The following is an 8101-nucleotide window of genomic DNA, read 5'->3' as shown; positions in this document are numbered from 1 at the left end:
TCCTACTGCAGGAAAGTGCATGTCTGAGCAGGAGAAGGCCACTGGAGCAATGGGAGAAGCCTGAGAAAGCCATTCAGCCATAATGACTTTTGGACATATTACTTCCATCTTTGGAAAATTATCATGATACAATGATTTTGTAAGAGCGAGCAACTTTCCTGCTTTCTTGAGACAGTATATAAATAACACAAATCTAATGGTGCCCCTTAGATGTACCCAGAGCCTATACCACATTATATGCTAAAGGGAGGCTGGCAGAGGCTTAAACAAAGTCCAGTGAAGAGGTCTGAAGTTGTCCGTGTCTGGGTTTTTACACCCATCCATCATCTATTTGCCTGAGTGGACAGCATCTATTGAATTACGAAAGATAGGACCAGCAGATGAGCAGGAGATGATGGCCTTGAAGGCTGTTTTATTTTGTTCTGATGCTGTGATCCCAGGGCAGAGCCATGGATGTGACTGTTCTGAGAACCAGCTGCAAGTACAAGATTCTCTGTGAACTTTGGGTCTCAGGGCTCAATTTCATTAACCAATGACAAGTGCTGTCTATTGACCACCTACCACGTGCCAGAAATTGCCCTCTCAGCCAGGCCCTCCCGTGTTGGTGTTATTATCCCCATCCCACAGATGATGAAACTGAGGCTTCAAGAGAGTAAGTGACGCCCCAGCTGGTTTGGCTTAGTGAATAGAGCCTGCAGATTGAAGGGTCCCAATTTGATTCCGGTCAAGGGCACACACCTCAGTTGCAGGTTCCTCCATGGCCTGGGCCTGGTCAAAGCTCATGCAGGAAGCAACCAACTTATGTGTTTCTCGCACATCAGTATTTCTCTGTCTTTCTCTCCCTTCCACTCTCTCTAAAAATCAATGAAAAAAAATATCCTCAGGTGATAATAATAATAATAATAATAATAATAATAATAATAATAAAAGACAGAGTAAGTGACTTTCTTGGGGACACACAGGAAGAAAGCTATAGGTTGTCATTGATCCTAGGCTACCAGTACTCCATGCCAGCTCCTGCCAGGAGATGGGCAGTTCCAGCTGAGAAGGCCATCAGCATGCTCCCTGCACTCGGCCTCCTGAGCCCGGGTCCAGCCTTCCATCTACTGAGGCCTTGGGCATACTTGCTCTGTTTGAAAATTGAAGGGTAAAGTAAAGATTTCATTATCTCATTGAGAGTGGAATAAAACACATTGAAAAGGCTGGTGCGTTAACTACAATCACGTTCTAAAAGGTTCTTCATTGCTGGAAGGAATATTCCCTGATAAACTGCTCTTTTCTCTGAGATGTGGCTGATATCGTATAAGCGACCCCAGCAGCGCCCACTGCAGTTATTTCTGCAAGGATTTTAAAGAGACCAAAGCACTTCCCTAGAGAGAAAATCATCTTTGCAATGTCCAAAAAGTGACCCTGGGCCAGGCTCCTGCTCCTGAGAGGGAACTCGGGGGCTGCTTTGAGTCTGGGGTCACACACACTCAGTGACCAGTTAGTATAATTGCAGGGTGAGTCACCTCACAACCTTGAATGAACACCACTGCAGAGAAGGCAACAAATAGTCCCAGCTCTGCCTTTTCTGGACCTACAATTCAAAACTAGGCTGTGTGTTAGTTCCGTAGGATAGCTATGGTCTTCCTGTCCCATGATTTAATGACCAACATCTCACCATCCTCCTGGGAGGCAGCCAACCAGAGTCTTGCCTTTTAGTGAAAATGAAACTGAGGCGCAATTCACTCAAAATCACACCTTCAGAATGTCAGGCTCTGACCATCTCCAGAATTAGTTCCCAGGGCCGGCCTTAGGAACAGGAAGAATAACCACATCAATTCATATCTATCAGGCTCTTCCCATTGGTCAGGCCTGTGCTCAGCACCTAACACAGCGCCATGAATCCTTACAACCACTCCGATTTACAGATAAGGAAACATAGGCATGGGAGTGTGAGTGGTAGGGGGTTGGAGGCTCCTTAGGCTCTGTCTTCCATCATGCCAACCTTTTGGTTCTTAGAGATACACAGGCTGGTCCTGAGACAGATTATCACATGAAAGAAAGAAAGAAAGAAAGAAAGAAGAAAGAAAGAAAGAAAGAAAGAAAGAAAGAAAGAAAGAAAGAAAGAAAGAAAGAAAGAAAGAAAGAAGAAGAAAGAAGAAAGAAAGAAAGAAAGAAAGAAAGAAAGAAAGAAAGAAAGTTGAGAAAGAAAGTTGAGAAAGAAAGAAAGAAAGTTGAGAAAGAAAGAAAGTTGAGAAAGAAAGAAAAAAAGTTGAAAAAGAGAGAGAAATGTCAAAAGGGCACAAGCTAAGAATCATGTAGGAAGAAGGAGAAGACAGAAAGAAGGTATAGAAGGAAATGATTCAAGATGGAGAAAGAAGAGGGAAAGACTCAGTGGCCTCTGTCCTGCCTTAGCCCTGCCCAAGGATGGCACAAGAAAGGGGATAGGGCTGCTGCTATCACCATGGCATCTAATGTGCATGCATGGATTCAACCAATGGGCATTCCTTAGGTATCTCAGCTATGGCATAGGCCCTTGGCAGACCCAAGAAGAGCTGTGCCCCCAGGCTCTTCTCCTAACCTCCCCTAGCCTTAGTCTCCCAATCTGGGCATATGAAGCCCTATCTCTCCTGAGGATCAGATGCACCAACATACATGCTAGCTCCAAGGAAAAGGCCTGGACACATCCTTTCCTTCCTTTCCTCGTTCAGTGAGAGGAACCATACAAGCCAGGAAGGAGTAGGAAATAGGAGGCACAGTGGTGGCCTTCCCTTAAGGCCAGACTGTCAAAAAACTGCTTATCCATCCACCCATTCACCCATCCACCTGTTCACCAGTCCACCCATCCACCCATCTACCCATCCATCCATCCATCCATCCATCCATCCATCCATCCATCTACCCATCCATCCATCCATCCATCCATCCATCCATCCATCTATTCATTGAACAAATACCGAGTATCTGCTGTGTGCCAGGAGCAGCGCTGGATGCTTTTCCAAAGGCATTCTTTCATTTAATCCTCAAGCAAAGGCATGCACACATACACAAGCACACACACACACACACACACACACGCACACTTTTGCACATGTGCACAAATGTACACACTCACACACACATGCACATGTGCATATCCTATGAGAGCAGCACCATTATGCCCATTTTACATATAAGGAAACACAACCAGAGAAAGAAGACTTAAATTGCACTGTACAGAAGTGGATAGAGGCCAAATTCAGACCAAGTCTGGCTCTCTAGGATGCAGGGTGGGTTGATTGGTTGGTTGGTTGATTGGTTTCCTATAGCCCACACTATCTACAGTGGTGGATTTGAGTGATGCCTTGTGTCTGTGTCTACCTGTGGATCTGCAGCCCAGAGGTTGACATCTGGTCCCTGGGGGCTCCTTGCAAGGCTTACAGAAAGACCCTGTCTCTCAGTTCAGGACAATGGCTGGTGGGGATAAAGCTATGATACTTACATTAATCCAGTCCACTGTACTTTGGGGGCTAGTAATCCTTTCCTGAAAGGGTAAGGGGGTGGCCTTGTGAGAGGGGCATCTCTAGCAAGGAATCAGAGAAATCTCTTTCTATATCCCTGTAGAAAAGTGTAGGAAAGGGAGGTGGCTGAGGCCTGGGATCCTTCAGAATAGACCAACAGGGGCATCAGGCTTCTCCCTTGCTCAAGAACCCTCAATGACTCCCCACTGCTCTCACTGTTATTTGTCAAACTTATGAGAGGAAATTCAAGGTCAGCTTACCTAGAATCCTGAGGGGGAAAAAACCTGAGTCCCAAACAGAGTTCTCCTGGGCCTCCCTTTCATCTTCTTCTTTCTACTCCCACCCTGTCTGAGCAGCCCATGCTGGTAAAGCCCATACTAGGCCTTAGCCAGACAGAGAAGACCTGCCAGTCTGGCTGTTGCTTTATTGGGTCCAGAGACTCCGACCCCATCCCACCACAGCGGCATGACTGAGGCCTGGAGAGCTGATGAAAGAGGCGCAGGTCCTGGAAGCAGGATAGGGCCTGGGCCTGGGTACTTTTACTCAGTGCCCCTGGCCATTCTGACACCAGCCACTTTTGAGAATCACCACTCCACAGCTACACTGTCCAATAAAAATATAATGCAAGCCATATGTCATTTTGAACTTTAAAGAGTAGAAAGAAACAGATGAACTTAATTTTAGTAATATATTCTACTTAGCCCAATATCCAAAATATTATCATTTCAACATGTAATCAATGTAAAAAAAAAAAAAAGATTATTAATGAGATGTTTTACATTCTTTTTCCCCCCACACCAAGTCTTTAAAAGCCAGGGTATATTTGGCATTTCTAGCTCATTGCCATTTGAACGCTTATTTTCATCTGTATTCAGGTTTCACAGATTTCTATAACTAAGTTTTTTTTCCAAAGTAGTGTGACCAACTCCTCCCAGTTTACCCAAATCCTGGTTTTAAAATCAGTCCCAGGAAAACCAGGATGGTTGGTCTCCCTGTTCCAAACACACTTGAGCCCTTTCCAATACCTGAATCAAGTATCAGTTTTTTAATTTAATTAATTAAAATTAAAACTTGATTCTGATGATACTAGCTCCATTTCAAGTGCTCAAAAGCCACATTTGGCAAATTGGAGAGCATGGGTCTAGAAGTCAGGAAGCCTGTTCTACTTTACCTATGACCAGCCATGGAGGATCCTGGCTTAGATTTCTTTTTCTTTAAAAAAAAGTTTTTTTTAAAAATTGATTTCATAGAGGAAGGGCGAGGGAGAGAGAAGAGAGAGATGGAAACATCAATGATGAAAGAGAATCATTGATCAGCTGCCTCCTGCACACCCCCTACTGGGATTGAGCCTGCAACCCAGGCATGTGCCCCCTGATCAGGAATTGAAACGGTGACCTCTTGGTTCATGGGTTGATGCTCAACCACTGAGCCACACCAGGCGAGTTGGGCGTCAGCCACAATGGGGTGGTGGAGCAGGTGAGCAGGGGTGCCAGACCAAGGCGGGTGCTGGCTGCTGTCATCAGGGCGAACCTCTGGTGATTACTGAAAATTGGTCTGAGTGGTAGCTGCTGGCCCTGATTGCCCCTCAGAACTTCTCCACTTCCCCCTGCTCCTGAGGGGCCATTGGGGCAGCACCCACTGCTGGTGCCAGCTCCAATCACTCTGCACTGTCAGTGGGCGCCCTCAGCAGCAGGAGTGGGGCTGTTGGCAGACAGGGGATGGGGCAGGGGGGGGGGGGCACGATGGGAGGGGCTGGGCAAGGGTGCAGAGGATGGGCCAAGACCTGTGCCCACCGTTCCTCTCAAGGTGCACGAATTCGTGCACTGGGCCCCTAGTGTGTTATAAGCTGGAACATAGACCAAAGGAATATGTTCCAAGCTGGAACTGTCAATTTGGGTGCCATCAACATATTAGGAGCCAGAGACTGGGCTCACCCATTGAGTGAGAGAATATATCAGCTATCTATTACTGTGTAACAAACCACTCCTAATCTTAGTGCCTAAAAATGATGATTTATTATGTTTCATGTTTCTATAAACTGGCTGGATAGATCTTCTGGTTTCACCTGGCTCACATGTATGGCTGCATGCTAAACACTGAGTTGGAGGGTCCAAGATGGTCCCACTTACATGTCTGGTATTTGGTGCCAACTGTCAGCAGGCGGCTGGGCTCAGCTGGAACATCTGGAACACTCGGACCTCTCTCCATATGGCCTTTCATCTGGGCTTCTTTACGGATGACGGTCTCAGAGGAACATTCTAAGTGGGCAGTCCCAAGTCACAGGGCTTAGCAAGCACATTTGCTAATATCTCATTCTCCAGACTCAAAGTCAACGTGGATTGCCTTATCAGGAAGCATGATTCTCCAGCAGCTATTACTGCAAAAATATGCTTCAAAAAAGGAACACCAGGTGGGCTTCCACTCGTTTTAGGCTTGGGCAGAGAAGAAACTAAAGGTGGAAACCCAGAATACCAGAGAGGAGTGCAGTGCTAAGGAATCCAGAGACAGGTGAATTCCACCGGGAAAGTGCCAAGCCGGCACTTGCATGACCTTGAAAGTGAACGTCTCACCCTAGTCCCAGGGTGAAACTATCCTCTGGATTTAGTAACCCAGAGGCCCATTTCTTTAACTTTCAACATTAATTTCAGTAGTCTGTTTTACAAAAACCTTAAGCACCTATTCAAATACAAAAGCAATTGCACAAGTTGATCAAAGTGACCTAAATTTGTAAACTTTATGCTAGTCTGGCTTGATTAAATGGAAAGCCCACAGTGTTTTCAAATGTTTTTGACCAGGACCCACAGTAAAGAATACCTTTTTTTTTTTTTTTTTTTTTTTTTCCAAAATGAAAACAACATTATTGCAAAATTTAGGACACAATAGACTTCACAGAACAACCAAAATAAGACGATCCCAAGACACTGGAGTGTGACGTAGCAGCTGACAGATTAGTACTCCTCACCCTCATCCTCTCCCTCAATACTATCTGCTCCAACCTCCTCATAATTCTTCTCTAGGGCAGCCATGTCCTCATAGGCCTCAGAAAACTCTCCTTCCTCCCTGCTCTCACTCACGTACCAGTGGACAAAGGCATGCTTGGCATACATCAGGTCAAACTTGTGGTCCAGGCGAGCCCAGGCCTCAGCAATAGCTGTGGTGTTGCTTAGCATGCACCCAGCTCACTGGACTTTAGCCAGGTCTCCACCAGGGACCACAGTGGGAGGCTGGTAATGAATGCCAACTTGGAAACCAATGGGGCACCAGTCCACAAACTGGATGCTGCACTTGGTCTTGATGGTGGCAATGGCAGCATTGACATCTTTGGGGACCACATCACTATGGTACAAAAGGCAGAAAGCCATGTATTTACCATGACGAGGGTCACATTTCACCATCTGGTTGGCTGGCACAAAGCACACATTGGTGATTTCTGCTACAGTAAGCTGCTCATGGTAGGTTTTCTCAGCAGAGATGACAGGGGCATATGTGGCCAGAGGGAAGTGGATGTGGGGATAGGGTACCAGGTTGGTCTGGAATTCAGTCAGATCAACATTCAGGCCCCATCAAACCTGAGGGATGCAGTGATGAAGGGCACAATCTGGCTAATAAGGCGGTTGAGGTTAGTGTAGGTTGGGCGCCCAATATGGAGGTTCCTACGACAGATGTCATTCATAGATGGCCTCGTTGTCAACCATGAAGGCACAATCAGAGTGCTCCAGGGTGGTGTGGGTGGTGAGGATGGAGTTGTAGGCCTCAACTATAGCTGTGGATACCTGAAGGGGTGTGGGGGTGAGTAAATGGAGATCTCCAGCTTGGACTTCTTGCCATAATCAACAGAGAGACGTTCCATCAGCAGGGAGATGAACCCGGAACCAGTTCTCCCACCAAAGCTGTGGAAAAACCAAGAAGCCCTGAAGGCCCGTGCACTGGTCAGCCAGTTTCCGAACTCAGTCCAGGACGAGATCAATGATCTCCTTGCCAATGGTGTAGTGTCCACAGGCATGGTTATTGGCAGCATCTTCCTTGCCTGTGATCAGCTGCTCAGGGTGGAAGAGCTGGCGGTAGGGACCAGTGCAAACTTCATCAATGACTGTGGGTTCCAGGTCTACACACACTGCCCTGGGCACATGCTTAGCAGTGTCTGTCTCACTGAAGAAGGTGTTGAGGGAGTCATCTCCCCCGCCAATGGTCTTTTCACTTGGCATCTGGCCATTGGGCTGGATGCCGTGTTCCAGGCAGGAGAGCTCCCAGCAGGCACTGTCGATCTGGACACCTGGCCAACATGGATGGAGATTGCACTTAGGCATAGCTGAGACTTGAAGGGCTCAGAGGGGCTGAAAAATGTGAGAACCTCCCACTGACAGATTACCAAGGAATCAGGGGAGAAGATCCAGTGCACAGACACACACACATGCATATGTGCACACATGTACACACTCAGCCAAAGGAAAGTGTTTTGAAACATAGAACAGATAATGGTAACTTTACTATGTGCAAAGCTCTGTGCCATTCTTTAATTATTTCTTTTTCATTGAATTCATACACTGCTAAATTAACTTTACCATGCACTCAGGGGTCATGGCCTACAGGTTTCTGCCATCCAGAGCAGAAGTCAG

General features: G+C 46.6%; 1 pseudogene; it reads right to left on the bottom strand.

Moving 5' to 3' along the window:
* Positions 1-6326: 6326 nt before the first annotated feature.
* Positions 6327-7807, bottom strand: LOC118702975 (annotated as a pseudogene).
* Positions 7808-8101: the final 294 nt, after the last annotated feature.

Source organism: Pipistrellus kuhlii, unplaced genomic scaffold, assembly GCF_014108245.1.
Source record: "Pipistrellus kuhlii isolate mPipKuh1 unplaced genomic scaffold, mPipKuh1.p scaffold_m20_p_4, whole genome shotgun sequence".
Taxonomy (NCBI): Eukaryota; Metazoa; Chordata; class Mammalia; order Chiroptera; family Vespertilionidae; genus Pipistrellus; species Pipistrellus kuhlii.
Note: the sequence above shows the minus strand (reverse complement) of the source record. Positions and strands in the feature narration are given on the sequence as shown.